The sequence below is a fragment of the Tyto alba genome, unplaced genomic scaffold (genome assembly GCF_018691265.1).
Source record: "Tyto alba isolate M040663 unplaced genomic scaffold, T.alba_DEE_v4.0 Super-Scaffold_48, whole genome shotgun sequence".
NCBI lineage: Eukaryota > Metazoa > Chordata > Aves > Strigiformes > Tytonidae > Tyto > Tyto alba.
The window spans coordinates 27,653,767-27,671,621 of NW_024881324.1; the positions used below are offsets into that span (position 1 = coordinate 27,653,767).

General features: G+C 38.5%; 1 protein-coding gene across 7 annotated transcripts in view; it reads left to right on the forward strand.

The window, feature by feature from the left end:
• The window catches only part of SEMA5A (semaphorin 5A), a 498,071-nt gene that overhangs the window by 426,756 nt on the left and 53,460 nt on the right, over positions 1-17,855 (forward strand). The window lies entirely within an intron of this gene.

Consider the following 17,855-nt stretch of genomic DNA (forward strand, 5'->3'; position numbering starts at 1 on the left):
TGGCTCTATGTCCATAGGGCATCTGTGTACATCTGTACGCTCTGCCTCGAACATAAGTCACTGGAGTGTGTTTGTGTTACTTGCGTGTGCTGAATTTCAGAGTTTAACAGTCAGAAATATATATAATTCAGCTTTTTCGCAATATCATCTAGAATATGAACTTCCTGAGGCAAGGTTTGCACAGATGTGAATGTGTCCTTGGCAGATTTATGGTGGTTTTTAGTTTTATCACCGGAGTACATAGGAACTCTAGCTATGAGCCCAGGACTCCAGTGTATCAGATCACGTACAGCACAGAAAAAGATAATTTAAAATCTAAATAAATAAGGAGCCAATAAGTGAATACCTGGAACCATCAGGGAGTGCTGAAGTGAGCATGAATAGCAACAGTGGCCTTATTGTGGCCACAGTCTAGCAGCTGTCAGGCTTTGAAGCTACAGTGGGATAATTCTGAATGAATAGAGGTGCTTTATGGATACGCAATTTCTAAAGAGAAGCATATGGGAAAGCAAATAGGTGTTTTTTCTTATATCCGAACAAATACGGGTGGCAGGTTTTGTATGATGGGAACATCAAAACGGGACATTGCTTTCTTCAAGGTGGATGAGAGGATGCGTAGTAGTGTATGGGTGAAGGAGAGAAATGCAGCAGAGACGCGTGGAGGGCAGGGTGACACGTTCACTGCAGTGCACTGGGAAGATAACCCGGGTGTGAGTATTCCTGAATGGATAACACTGTCAAAGCCAGAGGAAATAATATTATTGCAGGACAATTAGAAGCTGAAGCAAAGTCTTAGCAAGCGTAGGCGAATATCAGAAGATGAACCTTGGGGTGCTCTTTCATGATTATTTGAATTCTGGTGGTAGATTTTCGCTGAAGGGAGTGTTAGGTAGAAAGCATAAGGTGGGTGAAAATTTGGAGTGGCCGAAACTGCAGAAGAAAGACGGAATCTGCTGCTGAATGACAGATGGTAATGTCAGTCACCCCAGCAACTGAGAATGAGCACAGTTCAAAATAAAAATTAGAGTTTGGTTTTAGCGGTGTTGTGCTTAATAGCCAGGCCTAATGTTGTACACTGAGAAACATGTACTCAGTTTTGTTCCAGAATATTAAAGAGGTAGAAGAAGAAAACTTTTTTGTTTTTCTTCCCCCCCACACATATTACACCAATTTTTACATGCCTTCCTCTCAGAGAGTAAGCTTAATTCTGAGGTTTGTCATTATTTGTGGTCTCTTTGTTAGACTGGCAGTAAATCAATACTAAAGAAAGGATCATTTATTACATTTTTCTAATTTTAAGGTTTTGTGTGCATTTTCCCAGGATTTGTTCTCTTTTTAACATTTACCCTGGTGGTAGAATTGCATTTTCAGTATATTGAAAACATCCAACAGGTTTGTTCTTGTTTTTCAGTTGAACTTTAAGAATTAACCTAATAACTTAGAATTATACCAAGTTTTCCAAAATACTTATCTCCCCCTGATGTTACACAAAAAAGAAAACACATGGTTTAGATCTACTGTTAAACCTTCCGGACTAGCATAGAAAAGAGCACAATCAGAAGTTTTTCTGTCTCCGTCATCCCTGTTTATCCCATACTAATGTTTGTGAAAGAAAGCTGCACTTTCTTTTGCACATAATCTTCCCACTATATGAAATGAAAAATATGTAACTCCAATTTCCCTGGGAAGCTCTATGAGGAAACTAGGAAAACCTTTAATGTAAAAATATCTTAATTATAACTGATCTGAGATTAATGTTACTGGATTTTGTAATTTATTACGAGCCTTAGCACGTTGCCTCTGCTGTACCACAAAAGAGTTGCCAGTTCAGCTATGGAAATGTTTGGGGATTTTTTAATTAATTAGAAAATTATTGCATTGATGGTTTCAAAAAAGCACTTAGCTTTAGAGTACATAGTTATCTTGCTAATACTTAGGCACCAATGGAAACCAACCTAAGGTAGAAATCCTCTACACACCCTGGTGTTCTTGAAAGACAAAGAATTCAAGTGTAAAGTCTGTCTTCTGTTTATGTTTCAATGCATTTGGACTTGGAAGTTACCTGAATTGAGTCAAAAGTTTTGCAGCCATAGTAGGACCTTGTCAATAACTGTACCTGGAAAAGAACTACTTTATTTCTTCTAGGAGATTGTCTCATTAATGTAGAAAAGAGTGATCTGGAATATTTTTCCGCCTTCTTATAATTGTTGAATGGGTAAATAATTATATTATTAAAATCCTAATGAATGAGGAGCAGGAATATCAAAAATTGTTTATTCATCAGTGGTTCTTCTGCTTCAACCAAATTTTGAATTTTACTCTATTAGGTATGTGTCCTTCAAAACAATGAGAATTACGGATTTTTACCATAGTGAATAAAGGAGAAATTATTGTGCCTTATTACTAGTAATTTCCCATCTTTACCTGTTATATTGATACTAAACTTTGGTGGTGAAAGATATTTACTGAATTTAATTTGTTTCTAAAACCTTTTGTTCTGAGTATATCAGAGTGCCTGGAAAGCTAAATAATCTCGGGGGAAGTGGTAGTAATCTACCCTGTCTACTGGATATCCAGCCTGGAGTTAAAGACGTTATGAGCCAAACTTTCACCAAGTGAATTAAGGGAATGGCTAAGAATAGACTCAGGAACTTAAAATGCCAAGTTCTCTCTTTCAACCATTAGATGATGGCCTTAATATAAAAGCAGACTCTCCAGGTTCCTTGTTTACTTTCAGTAAGGATGAACCCTGGGAAACTTTCACAGTTTTTGAACAGCTTGAGTTGCCATAGACCTTCTGCAGCTGTAGAGTTCCGAGTCTGTGGTCTGTAAAGTCAAGACTTGTGTTCAGTAAAAGTGGGAAAGAAAAATGTGTTGAAGGGCTGAAGAATATACTATTTAAGGAGATAATACCTATGTGAGGCTTCATTTCATCTTGAAATTAAAAGAAATTTTTGATGCATCGGAGGTGTAGGTTAGGCTAAACGCTGTCTTGGGACCCCTTTCAACTATGCTGATTCTTTGTTTTTAGAACCGTTTTTCAGTGGGGGGTCAGGGGAGAAAAACAACAACTGTTTTTATAAGGCTTAAGAAAGGAAGTCTTACAGCTCGTTTGACAGCAGTATCAAGGGAGCAGATTTTATGTCATAGGATAACCTACCTCTTCTGTCTTCCAATCTGCCACCAGGCTGTGAGAAAGCAATAGAGCCAAGCCTAATCTATTTAGCTGATCTCATTTTGCAGCTTTTACCATATTCATGGCTGTTGTCTGTGTCCACCTGATGATTTATACCACATAATTTTTACTGAGCATTTTTCCTTCCGTTTAGTTTTCTTGAATTGCTTAGTCTGTAATATCACAGCAGGCAGCTACTGCCTGTGTTTTGTTTTTTGCATGTTGCTCATCAGTTGGTTCCTTGGCTTTATCTGTCTTATTATTGCAAACTTAGCGTCTTATAAAACAATAGTGATAATAAGAATAATAGTAATAATAATAATAGTAAATCTTTTATGCATACAAATATTCCAAAGAGAGAAAAACCTGATGATATTTTAAAGATGTGTCTCTTGCTGAGGTGCACTCAGTACAAGAAAATAGATGGCCAGAGACTTAGGACTAAAAAGCATTTACATTGAATATAGAAAACCATAAATCGTTATGATATAGGAGAATTGGACCTCAGAGACTCCTAAAGGTCAAAAAGATGAAGCTCAAAATGAAAATCTGGAGCCATAAGGACCTGTCAAAGTCTTTCTGTTAATCAAAGTTAGTAAAGAATGCTTGAAATTGTCTAATAAGAGATAGGACCTTCACAGCCAAATTTAAGAGCAGCTAAAATCTGTAATAGAAGGCTCAAGTGGATCACAAAACAGGTATTACACTCATGTATTCGGGTGCTACGTGCGCTAGAGAAGGGACTGTGGAATTCTGTGGACTGTGCTAATATGACTCAGAGGACAAATATCTTCAGATTTTACAATGCACTCAGATAAGTTGTACATTTCCTTCAGAAAATGGTTCTTTCCCCCTGAGAAGCATAATCTCAGTTGAATTTGCCTCAGGCCAGTAATAAAAAATAATGTTTTTAAGAATTATTGCTAGAATAAGAAATCTAGTTTGAGGCTAAGGTTGGGTGACATACTTCACGTATATTTGTCTGTGTTCTTGTTTCAGTCATGCTAACGTGCATTAAGTTTATTTTTTGTAATGGGAGACTGGTAAAGTCCATATACCAAAACAAAGCAAACTGGGTTTTGCTCTGGAATAAAAAAAAAAAAAGGAGGAATTTTATTTGTTTCTTAGAAATAGTTGCTAGTGTTGCATTCTTCTTTTTTTTTTTTTTTTATTATTATTATTTCAGTGTTATGGAAGTATGCTGAACAGAAAACTTTGTGAAGAAAAGCTATCTGTATTCTAAAGTTTCTGTTATGACACAAGACGAAAAAAAAATATTGGAAAAACAAATGTCAGAAATGTTTCCTTTCATTAAATTTTTAAAGAGATTTCGAAGATGGAGAGGTTTTCAGAAGTACTTTGTCCATCAGAAAGAACAGAGTCTGCCTTTAAAATTCTTGACATCTCGCAAAGCAAACTCAAAATGCCTAGACTAGAGAAAAGGGACCAGAAAATAAAATTGTTATTATGCTGTTTTATTGTTATTTTTTAAGTTTCCATTTGGCCTCTTTGAATTAAAGAAAAATAAAATAACTCATCATCTACTGCAAAACCAGAAAACATATTCTCACAAGCATGAGATACAAAAATTTATAATTTTTATATGACATTTGCCTACTTCATACTTATTTAGTTTTCCAATCCTTTTTTTTTTCTATCTATAATATAAACCCCCTTGAGTATTAGCTGTTTTTTGTATGTTTTAAGTTTAGCAAGGTAGAGCCTGTCTTCTTTTGATGCTGCGTATGCTATTGCACTTAGAAGCAATGCCAAGTAATTAAAGAGGGTAAAAACAAGGAAAATCAAAATCACAAAAAATAGTTTCAGAAAATGCTGACAGATACTGATTAATGGTACATGTGGTACTCAACTTTGTCAGGAAAGTGACTTACCGACTCGGCACGCACAGTGGTGGTTGAGCTGACGTGCGTATATATCCAAATGGGAAGTGTTTAAGGTAGTCTTTAGCCACGCATCCAGTGATCACATTGCTGTTTGATTGATTTAATTGCAAAAAAGAGGCTAAACTTCAAGTTCGCTTTCTTGCTTAAAACAGAGCAGTGTGAAGCAACCACTTTTTGAGAAGCATGTAATTTTAAAAATAATTTAAAGATGAGAAATAAATCTTCATCTACTGGAAAACTGTCCCTACTCCACTTCAGGCAGTTCAGTTCAACCTGTGACAGCTGGCACTGACGGCAGTCCCGCTCTCAGGTTCCTATAGCAAGCTCTTTCAGGGACTTCCAAGTCACATATAACAACTTCTTTTGTGGACCAACGCCAGTTGACTTGAAATCTCTTTCAAATCCAGTTAGAAGTGTTCTCCAATGTGACTGTTCTCACATTCAAGAGCTTTGCCTTGGACATAGGTGTACCTGTGATACAGACAACGTGAGTTTGATTCAGGAGTCCAAATTTTATTTTAAAAAACGTAGGAAATAAATTTTACTGTAACTGTGCACGAGCTTTCTCAGGGCGCTGGATATAGGGAACAGCCGGTGTGTCCCTCAGGGTCAGGTGAGAGCCAAGTGCCTTCATCCACTTCGGGAGTTGTTTGGATCAGAGGTAGGAGACACGATTTGCTCATCCAGAATTTGTCACCCCAAGCAAAGCACCAGAGCACCTCAAGTACTGAGTTTACCTGAGCGTGTCCTGTCACAGGTTATTGCTGTTTGTTGCAGTTTTCGGCAGCTCCCATCCTGTAGATGTAGTCTTTGCTATTGTTACTTAGATGTAATGCCTCACCCCTGGCTGTGTGAGGCTCTGTTTTTGAACTGTGGTCATCACTGCATCGGATAACCACAGAAAGCAGGAGGATCTGAAAACGACTTCATTCTGCACCTAACAGGCACAGCACTGGGCTCAAGGGCTCAGCATTATGAGACAGGAACTTCTACTTCCCTTCAGCTTGGATGGTTTTTGAATACGAATGAAAAAGGAAAGAGATATTTAGCAACAAAGGGTGTTGGGCGCTGTGGTTTTGTGCTGCGCTAATTTTAGAATGAACTAATGAGTGAGATGGAAGCTGGAGGATATTTCCTGGGGACTCGTGCTTTATCCAGTCTGAGATCTTTTTCATTGCCGTAGACCTAGAACATTCAGTTATCTCTGGAAAGTAACCCATAACTCTGTCACTGAACACTAAAAATCAAACCAAAAAGTAGGTGGCGTGGTTTTAGCTTAGTTTTGTCAAATAATAAGGCTTACAGGATCACACCATAGTCTCTCAGGTATTCTTACTCTTCTGTCCATAAGTAATAAAACCTCTCCCCCATTACAACTGTGTTTGATTGGAGGGTGATCTTAAATGACAACATGGAATTGCACCAAGTTGGATGAAAACCAGAGGCCCAATACAGGGCAAAACCCCAAATCAGTTCCCACCTTGAGAGCCAGAGTTACAGCTGAGTCCTATCTGGTCCAAGTGGCACCAGGTGCTAGTCAATAAGTGCACATGGAAGCACACATGTAGCTTGTGACTAGCTGCTGCACGTCTCTTAATTTTTAGCAGTAGGGCTAAGTCCTACTGGCATTAGATATGGGAAGGGGAAATGAGAAAAAGAAAAATTTAAAAGACTTTAAATACAAACTTATAGGAAATCAGGCTTCTTTCGTTGCAGTGCTTATGGTTCTACTTATTCAGTATGTGTAGCATAGCTTTATTTGGTACATAAGTAGTACTTCTGTGAAATCAGAACTGACATAAACATGGAGAACTGTAAAAAAAGAAGCTTAAAGAGAAATTTCAGCAGACTCAGGGAATGGGTAATTTTGTGGCAATTGAAATGTATTTTGGGGAAATTTAAGCCAAAGAAAGAACAACAGATGTAACACCCAGTGTTTCTACCATTCTGTTCCTGGAGGAAGTTTCTTTGTATTTTCCATCTAGCGATCATGGGAGTAGGATACACCGAGAGCCATCTAGTAGCCTATCCAGTATTTTCTGTAGTGTCTGAGTCCTGGCTCAGCTCAGTAAGGGTCCTGTCTTCAGTTGCAACCAGTCTCAGGTGCCAAAAAGAAGGTAAGAAATAAAATAAAAACTATGTAGGCAATTTTGCATATACAAAATAATCCTTCTTGACTCCTGAAAGCACCTGGCTAAAACTCAAAGTATGACAGTTATAGTAATTACTACACCATAGAAATGCACCCATTTGTAAATGGTAAGTGTAATGGATTTATACAGACAACTAATTTGGAAAGAGGGAGGAACAAAGTAATCTCTGTCCTGCAGTACTGGAAAGACTAAAGCTGTATTTAATATGGGTGGGTGGTGGTGTTGGGGGGGTTGTGTTGTTTTGTTTTTAGAAAAGAAATAACAGATAACAAGCCTCATATTCAAATTCAAGGAAGAGAAAAAATCGATGCAGGTAGAGACAAGCTGTTTCATCTGATCTCTGATTTTTAAACTGCTGAACAACTTTAGAGTAAAAAGTAATTCAGATATAAATGGAAACTGAAGTGCAATCCCTTAAGATATTACCAAAATAGACCACTTCGTACCTTTCTGGCATTGTTCTTCAAGAAGATAACAGGGGTTTCTGACAATCGAAGTGGAGCAGCTTCAAAGTGTATTGTATTAAATTTGTGATACAGTGTTACAAAAAAGGTTCATCATTAAAGTGATAGACTAGCAAGAAGGTGTAGGAGTTAAAAGATGGATAAAGCTAACTGGACATACCAGTGGGTTATTCTGGACTGGGAAATGTCAGATTATTGAGGCATTACTCTAGATTTCCTAAAGGAGTAACTTCAGACAGATCTTACTTATTAGTGTTTGTAGTAATTTTGGCAGACAAATTTGGATTGCTTTTGCTGGTGACCTGAAGTAGTGGGGCATCATCAATAAAAAGGTTGATTTGCATGTCACACAGGAGGCACTAGGTGTCTCTCAGGGCTGAAGTAACAGAAATGCAAGTGAGCTGCATCATCATTGCAAAAATCATGAACTTAAAATTAACAGAAACTCCTGCCCTCACCTTGAACCACAGTGAGGAACGAGATGGGAGAATGACCCTGGTGCACAAGTTGTTTATGATACTAGCCATAAGCCAGAAAAGTTGTGCAGCAGTGAAAAATGTAGGTTCAGTTCTAGCATTTAGGATGTTTCAGCAAGGTATTTCCAGTAGAGGCAAACCTGGTAGTCTAGGGATTCATATAAACTAATCTCAGAAGGGATGGCTGTAACAGTCTGGACTGAAGCTAGCTGAAATCACACTTACTTTTTCACATATTGCAAGTAATGCGATTTCTCCATCACTGCTGCTATCTTCAAAGCTGAGCTTATTTTTAAGCTAAATTTATCTGATGCCATTGGATCAATGACTGCAGTCATGGAAGCTCATTACGATTTTATCTGCAAATTTTCAAAGTCTCTTCCATTTCAGAAATATGTCTTTGTAAGTATGCAAAAACCTTAATCTTACTGTAGGCAGTTCAGTAACAACACTATGTGATTGTGCAATTGCAACCAAAGTGGGAAAAAAGGGTGCACGAAACATGGCATTGAAAATGACCTCAGAAACACGATAGAGCTGTTCCATAAAATTGTTCTGTAGCCATGCTTACTGTTCGGAAAGGATATGGCAAGTGGGGGAAGTGATCTGAGCCCTGAAAAATGTTCCAAAGAAGGACAAAAGATTGGGATTCTGGTAAAGCAGTGAGCAGGGCTCTAGAGTATGAAGGACTAATATATGAATTAATGATATGTTTAGAGAGGGAACATTGGGATTTCTGTGCATTCTGTATTGTAATGTACTGAATTTTATGGAATATGAAGCCAGTGAGGGAAATTAATTTCTATCCAGGGCATTGTTAAATGATGCAATTTGTTGCAAGAAATTGTTGAAGCTTAAATATTAAGAATCAAAAAACCCCACACAACTAAAATTGTGCAGGATATCAGGATGAACTAGAATTATAATAGACAAAACCAAATAAATTACATCTTAGGTAGCATAGTAAATCCCATTTTAAAGTTTTAAATCTTTTTCTGATTATTAACAGTCAGATTGAGAGCTGTGCTTTGGGCCTTCCACTGTTTCTGTGCTGTCCTTTGACAATAACCAGGGACAGCCTGTCTGATCTAGAATGACATTTCCAGTGTTCCTCTTTGTGAGTGAGTGTTGAATTAGCTTACAACAAATTGTCCTTCTGATTTATTTTGTTCCTTTTAGGTTTAGCCACCTGCAGTTAAAATGCTACAGTGCAAACACAGTAATTGTATTTACGCATTTTACACCAAAAAGTGTGCTCACATGTAGGCTTGATGGTTAAGACGGAGCAGAGTTTTGTTGCAGTGTTCTTCACTTCAGTCTCAGTAAATTGAGGGGTGGATGAAGCCTGAATAAGTAATGTGTGTTGTTGCCATTACAGCTTTACTACTGCAGCAAGTGTTGAAGAGTGCGAGACTGGTTTGTTAGCTTGAGCTAATTGGCAGCAGTCCTTAGTCATCCAAGTGCAATTAAATGGAACTCCATCCAAATTAATGATATTTATCTGCCAGCTTTTGTTTTCACTTGGTCTCTGAGCACTATAGTAATTTTTAATTTATTAGGCTGTGGTAGGATTTTGCTTTTTATCGAAAACAGTGTCAGGCAGCACTATTCTTATCCAGGTTATATTGGGTCGGGACATCATTAAAAAAAAATAAAAAATGACTATTTATTGATGGAGTTATTAGAACTACCTGTTTTTCTCTCCTGGTTTGAATCCCTCATCCCTTCCACATTCAGCTGTTGACTTAGAAGACTTCTGCACTAATGCTACAGTCACCAAATAAAAGGCATTGAGTTATTCAAAGCCTCTGACATTCATCTTGAAGAAACACGTTCACAAACGTTAAAAAAGGCAAACATGTTTTCACTGTGTTTATTTGTAACTTACCTTGTGTCTTCAGAATGTTGTGACTCAGTCTATTGCAACATTCTGAAATAATAATATTTAGGCCTGCATACTCCAGTAGATGGGATTGTATTCTTCATGTCTGAGAATATAAACTCATGCAAACGCTGAGCTCGATTACCAGCATACCCAGTGGTTTGTCACTGCAGCTTGAGGGGCAGGGTGCAGTTTCCCAGGACCCCTTGTGGTACTGGAAAGCTGCATCATGTAGCACATTTTCTTTCTGCCAGAAAAATGCAGCTGAAAGTAAAATTATTAATCCTGCAGCTTCCAGAACAGAGTTTTTCTCATTCAACAATACTTGTTACATCATCTGAAACATCAGAAAAGTGAATGAATTTGAAGTCATAAAATAGACCTTTCCGTTTACATTATGAAAATCTCCAGCTTTGTTGCTTATAACAATTTCCAGCGATCAGCGAAGCATTTACTACTCTTGTGGAGATAAAGGAGTTGATTTGTCTTTTGTCTGAAATTGATGAAGCTCCTGTGCAGACTGGGAGTGATCCAGAAATAGGTCAGCCCCAAAATGCAGTTGTTTCTTTGTCAGAGAGGCTCTAGATGGAGAAAAGCAGCTGTAGACTATATCTTTATTTTCCAGCTGATTCAGAGGAGGTGCAGACTCACTTTGATCTCTTTGGGCTTTGAATCAATCCCCAGAAGGAAGAGTGGACAAAAACTGGTAGAGTTAACGCGCTAACTTTGCTAGCAATTGACTGACATTTAAAATGAAGAGGAGTTGACCAGGTCCTCAGCTGGCACAAATGGATGAAACCCTGTTAAGAGAACTTACAAGTTACAGCTTGACATATTAATCTCCAAATTGTGAACGTTTCTGCAGAGCAAGAGGTTAGGAGATCCCACAAGCCAGCGTGGCCCCTAGCTCAGGGTGCCCTCGTCGGCAGCTCTCTGTGCAGTTCATCCCACTGTGCGGGTGGCCAGATGTTCCTTCCGCGGCACGCCGGCTGGGAGGACGTGCAGGTTGTGAGGAGAAGCAGGCTGTGTCACTGCTTGAACGTCTCGTCTCCTCCGTGGATTAGAGAGGAGAGGAAAACCGAAATGTGTCCCTAGATCCTGCGGCACTACAGCTCCTTTGCCAGCTGTGCAGGCTGGATTGCCAGGCACCAGGTCAGATACCAGACCGTTACGTAGCCAACCTGCACAGCGCTCGGCACGAGGCTCTTCTGTGTGATTGCTCCTCCACTCACTAGCAACGCCAGTTTTAGTACGCGAAGGTTATTGACGAAGGTAGTGGCAGATTCCAAGGTGCTTTATAAAAGGCCGTTTGCAATGTTGGTGCTGCGTGAGGACATTGTGGCTCAGATCTGCAACGTGGGAGCTGGGATCACGTGGCTCTGTCAATTTACTGTTCTGGTAATGTCATCCCACTGTGGATGTACCTTGGACTAGCAAAAATTTCATTTCCCACAGATGAATTTATTCTGTCACCATCCCAATCAACACAAGCTTTATGAAAAGCATGAGAATTAATCAGTAGACCCACATCTCTTGGCTTTGCCTGATTTAGCTAAGTCTTTTCACGACCTTGAATGACATCAGCCAGCAGAAGTCCAGAGAGTGTATCTGGCTGTTGCTCTAGCTAGAAAACCAAAACCTAGAATGCTGCTTTAATCTGAAATGAAGGATGTTCTCTCTGTTTAAAGCATGAAAAGAGATTTAGTCAGCAGTTTCAAAACTTTTCAGGCAGTTGTTTACAAAACTAGAAATATACTATATGCTTTCACATTGGAGCATATAACCCTCTTTGCACATTCACTAAGCTCCCTATTAAAAATAGTTAATTTGTGTGTCCTAGGTCTTATTGAAAAGATGATCCAGAATCCCCATTCACATATTGAAGCATTTGTGTAGGATAGCTTGGCAGCATGAAAATTTTGTTAAAGAGGTTTTAAAGTACTTCAAAAAAGAAGTAATATCAGTGCGTGTAATCTTCTTCTGACACAGAGAGCTAAAGGGAATATTAGACATATAGTGAAATCTAGCATCAGCAATTTGGTATGAAGTATTAAAATGATCCATTACACAGAATGGGAGAAATAAAGCAAATGATGGATTATAGGAATTAATCCGTCAAAAACCTTGCTCTGGGTCATATAAATGTAATTTTGAAGTAAAGAATGCAGTCTCATTTGGTGTCTGGGGGGAATGTTTTCACTTCTTTTGTTTTCTGCATGATTGGCATTTTATTTACTGGTTAGTCTTCTAAGTAAAACTGAAGAAGTATAACAATATGAGAAGCCCTAACTATAAAGTCAAATCTGACTTTCCATGATAGTCACAAAACGTCAAGGAAAACTAATGTATGTTGCCTTAGACTTCATAGGAAGAAAAATATGTGTGAGCAGAATTTCCAGTGTTGTGAGAAACAGGTAGGGTGAAATTTAGAGAAGAAAGGAAAAATTGACTCATGGGAGTGCAATATTTTAAAGAAAAGTGTTTGTCTTTGCTAAAGACATAGAAGGACTTTGCCTAAAATAGACAAACAGAGATGAAAATGGGTTCTTAATCTTTTGCCTGTGATTATTTTGGGGAAATTTATTGATAAAGTTAGTTCTTAGAACTGCATTCAGCCTGCAGTACCAGCCTGATACAGAGAGTACACTTTCTTAACTATATAGGTACCATTTCCCATTTTCCCCTGCAATACACTCTTCAGACTCTTTTCCTGAAAGCAGACATCATGTTAGATACTACAGTACTTCCCGTGATGTTGAATATGTTTGACCACACGGGTCCCAGCACAGACCATGTTGGACACCTTCCGTTGTGAAAACTGACCAATTATTCCTTACTTCCATTTCCCACCTTTTAGGCAGTTAATTATCTGTGAAAGGATAATAGTTTTTCTCTTAGCTTGTGGCTACAAGTTTCCCTAAGACATTTTGAGAGACATTGTGAAATGGCTTCTTGAATTCAAGGTAAACTATATAAACTTACCTCCTGCACCCATGTGTGTTGACTCCTTCAGAGAGTCTGATAGGTTCATGGCTTCCTTTTACAAAAAGGCAGGGTGTATAGTTTTCTTCTCCAGTAGATCATATTTGTTCATCTGTCCACTAATTTCATGCTTTACTATGATTTCCCATGATTTGCCTGGTTCAGATGTCATGCTCGTTTTTTTAGAGTTTCCCTGAACTTCCTGAAGCATTTTAAAAAATGGTGCCAGCTTTACCATCTTCCAGGCCTCAGATAGGAAGGTAATTTTAATCAAGGAGCTGTGTGCCACTAGTATCAGTTTACCTATTTCATTTTCCTTAGTTATATCATTTGGTGACATTTTTTGTTCATTTTGCCTATTTGTTCCATAACGTCTTCAACTAACACATCCTGCTGTGGTCTTGCCATTTCTAAATGCCCCTTGTGTGCCTCCATAATGTATTGGGCCTATAGTCTCAGTAGCAATCTTTCTGTCCCTGATGTGCTTGAAATAGGATTGAGTTTTGGCTTTTGTACCTTTCAGAGTTCCTCCTTTAATTCTTTTCTGGCCTCTCTTACTGTGTTTTTACATTCAATATGGCAGATTCCATGATTCTTTCCATTCATTTTTCATTTGTACACGACTTCAGCTTTTTGAAGAGTGGCTTCATGCTTTTAATGACCTTCCTCTCCCTAGTGTTTAGTTCTGCTGATTTCTTTTTGCCCTTCCTCAGATTTCCTGATTGACAGCAAGCGTTTGCTCTCTGCCTCTAATACCGTAAACCCACGATGAGCATCCCTGCTGTAGCGCTCTGTTGGTTCATGTCCTTGATTCAGGTCCCTCATCAATAGTTGTACTGAACTAAGCTATCTTCTTTGCTCATTTGTACTGCAGGGAAGAGGTCAGGGACTAGTCCCTTAATGCTTTTCTCTTGAGTGGAGTCACCTCTTAAGAGAGCAGAAATAAGCAAAAAAAAATTCTTTTATGTTTCTCTGGAAAAAATTAGTTGGCCAAAATAGAGTAATTTTTGTCACTATATTAATATTTCTTAACCTGGGGCGCATAAAGCAGGAACCTAGTCTGCTTAGTCAAGGGTAAAAGGCGAGTTCCTGCAGGGGACTTTTCAGAACTGCTGAACCGGGCAATAGCTATATTACACTTAAAACCCCCCAAACACCCCGTCCCCCACACTTGCACCTTTATAAGCCTATGGTGTCCACGAGAGGTCAGGCAAGAGGACTCAGAATCCATGGCCTTTGGAAGTCATGGAGGAAATACACCATTTAATTTCTGCAGCTCTTCAAAATTGTGTTGTACTTTGTACGGATTCACAAACTGACACGCAAAGTGGTCTTAGTGCTTGATTATCTCTGCTAAAACAGGGCCTCATCCAAAAGGCTCTGAAGTCAATTTACTCTTCCTCTGATTTCTGGGGCACCTGGGTCAGTCTCAGACTTTCTGTCATTCTGATTGCTTGTTAAAAAAGATAAGTACTTGGTCATAAATGGATTCCCCCCAGTCAAAGAATTGGTTAACATTGCTATCAGAGATATTCTTACTAATTGGTTGCAAGGGGCTTTGGTTTGTTGGCTGGTTTGTCTCTTTAGGCATCTTTTTCTCTCTACACAGTTCAATGAGTATAACCAAGATTTTTTTTTTTCAAATCTAGCTTAATACTGTAAAATTGTCACCTACCAAGATCCAGTAAAAAAGATGTCCTGTGAAGCTTTAAAGTTGCCATGTTCTTTCAGTGCCATTGAAGGCTGTGGGAGTATGAACAGTCCCTGATGAATTCACTTTCCAGCTCTGCAAATGTACAAAATCAAGTACTTACTCATTGGAATAAGGGACGTGATTAAAAAAATAAAAAGCTCCAAACCCCACAGCTGGAGCACAGATGCCAACAAACATAACTTTGATGCTTCACAGATGATTTTGAATACAAAGCTGTTCGAATTGTTTCCTTCCCTCCATTTTCATTGGAAAAATGTTAAGTGCTCTGTGGTTTGTTTGTTGTTTTTTTTAAGTGGTGAAGAGATGATACAAGTTCATAAAGAGAGGGTTTCCATAAATGGTCGCATGCTTATTTGGTTACATTAGTTAAAGTTAACAAACCATATGTCCCTGTATTTTTAAGTGTACAGTATAAACACGGTATAGTTTTCAGGACTTTTCTGGATGTGAGTTTTGAAAGATAAATGAGGAAGTGATACAGTTATGCAGTGATAGAAAACTCTTGACGTTTTAACTCTGCCAAGTTTATACTATGTCAGAACACTTTTTTTAATCTCAAGAAAAGCAGATCCGCCTTTAGAGGCCACCTCTATAACTTTCCAATTAAAATCTAACAGTGCAGTCTAACTTTCAGATGGTGTTGAAGTTACAGAAGGTATGTATCCATATATATGGGTATATCTGTGATGTGTTTTGGGTTGTAAATAGATATTTTTAAATCCAGGTTTGCCTGGGTAGCTGCCTGAGGTAAAGGATACTGAAGGAGAAGGCTACAAAACTGATTGCAAAATGTTTAAAAGGATTTTTTAGCTTTGACTCGACCGAATCACTATAATTCATGCTGAGGTCAGGCTCTTCCTTGGAAAACGCACATTCATCTACGTTTCCTGAAAGCCATTTTGTTGTGGAGAGGTGATTTAGAGAAAGAATTACTTTACCTGTTTCAGTTAGTTGCTTAGTTCACAGTATTGCGCTCATTTCTCTTATTTTGAATAGTACCGAGCATTGCATGAGTTTGGGATTGTTTCATTCATTAAAAGCAACAAAGCATGCATGACTTCTATGAATTACTGCCAATAAAATTTGCATCTTAGTCACTGTAAGTCGTGTACAGGCCCAACTATAATTGAAAGCACTGCATAACAGGATTTTGAATCATAATACTGGCAGTATTCCAGGCTCCACAGGCAGATTAGACAAAAGACAGCATTAGGAAACTTAAAGGTTTATCTTAGATAGCTTGTTTAATAACAATGCTGTTATTTTCAGATCAGGAACCAAGGAGCAATAACTGTAATGCTTGTTGCACTGGAAGAGCATCTTTCTGACTTTCTGAATTATGATGTCCTCATTTTCTTACCCTTAAACCATGTCTAGGACAGAACAGTGCACATTCAAGGACTTAAAGTACTGTAATTAATCTTAAAATACTCCAGATCTAAAGGAAAGAATTCTCAACACATTTTTAAAGTTCAGATCATTTTTTGAAATGGTTTCAAAATTACAAATAAATCTGGAGAATAGGTATTGGTGAGGGAGAAGCAACTGAAACAGCTGATAGTGTATGATGAATGCAGTTTTACCTATACTACCACATCTTATTACAGACAAAAAAAGGAATACACCATTCATGCAAAGCCAAGATTTTATTCTTAGTCTAATTACGCTCTTAATGGTCATAGCAGTCATAACAGCCTTATCAAATAGCTTAAATTATCTGCAGGTAACATAATTACACAGATTTCTTAGTCTCCTCCTTTCTCCGTAGGTTTCCTTCCCACTGCCCAGCTACGCGTTCAGGTTGGTGGTTTCAGTTTGGGCATGGGTTTACAGCAACTGGTCGGTATCCTAAGTCCTTTGCTAGAAGTATGACCCTGATGTTGATGGCCTCTTTCTTCTCACGTTAGGATGTAGTTGGCATCTTTTTTATCTTTGCTTATAGGCTCTACACCCTGCTTATTTGTGATTGGTCTGCAAGTCCACATTGCATCTGTATTTACTATGGAGTGTGTGTTTTACATAGGTTGGATACTTGTTCTTTGTTCTCTTTGCTACCTCTAAGGCTTGTCAAGAATGACTTGACTTACCTTTCTCCTGTGGTTGCATTCCTTCAATGACCAGTAATTGGCCATCAGCGATTTTTTTTTTTATAGCCTCTGGGCTTCAGGTGTTGTCCTCTGCCACTTCTTTCAAAGCTTCTGTTACTCTTTTGTGCTGTGTTTTATTAAGGGGGTCTAATAGGTCATTCTACCCTCTGTAACTACATGTTACAAATACCCATTAGGTACAAAATGTATATCATCGTAGACATGACATCACACGATTCCACAGAGCTAATGCAAAATTAAGACAAAGTAGGTAATAGAGATCTGGTAATTAGATAATTGCTATTGCATGAAAAAACAAATCATCAGGCAGAGCAAGACAAGCACAGGCAAAGCCCAACAGGTCCTGAAGCCTGTCTTGTTAGCTTCATGAAAAACCTGTGGCCTGTTACAAACAACAATTACTCCCTATTTACTGAGCTACAAAACTAGGAAGCATGTTAATGGTTTAGTTAGGGTTAGATTTCACATGGACCATCCACACTGGAATACAAGATTGGCTCCTCAGAAGGTTTAATGATACTTCCCATACCCATGAATAGAAAACAACACGTTGGATTTTCAATATTTGATTCTTTTAGTATTCCCATCAAGGTTTCAGAAATCCCATTTCAGTTAGGGACTGTGATAGCAACCGTGGTTTGAAATAAGTTATGCAGCAGACGTCACATCCACTGGAATAAATTACTTCTATTATGAGCTTCTCATTCTTACTGCTGGCTAGTAGTCTTATCCTATGGGCAAATAAAGGTATGTCTGGTGTTTTGGTCCTGGTAGGGGAAGGCTGGCCATTCTTATTTTGCTGCTGATTAGTGGGCAGCTGCCTTGATTGACTGCAGCTCTTGTACATCCGTATCTCATTGTCCGATCCAGGCAGGCTCGCATTTGCTCTCCCTCTGCCAGAAGTAGACTGGTACACTGTACTGACAGAACTACATAATCCTAACATTACTTGTTGGTGTTTTGATCAAAAGCCCCTCTGAGCCAGATTCTTCTGTTT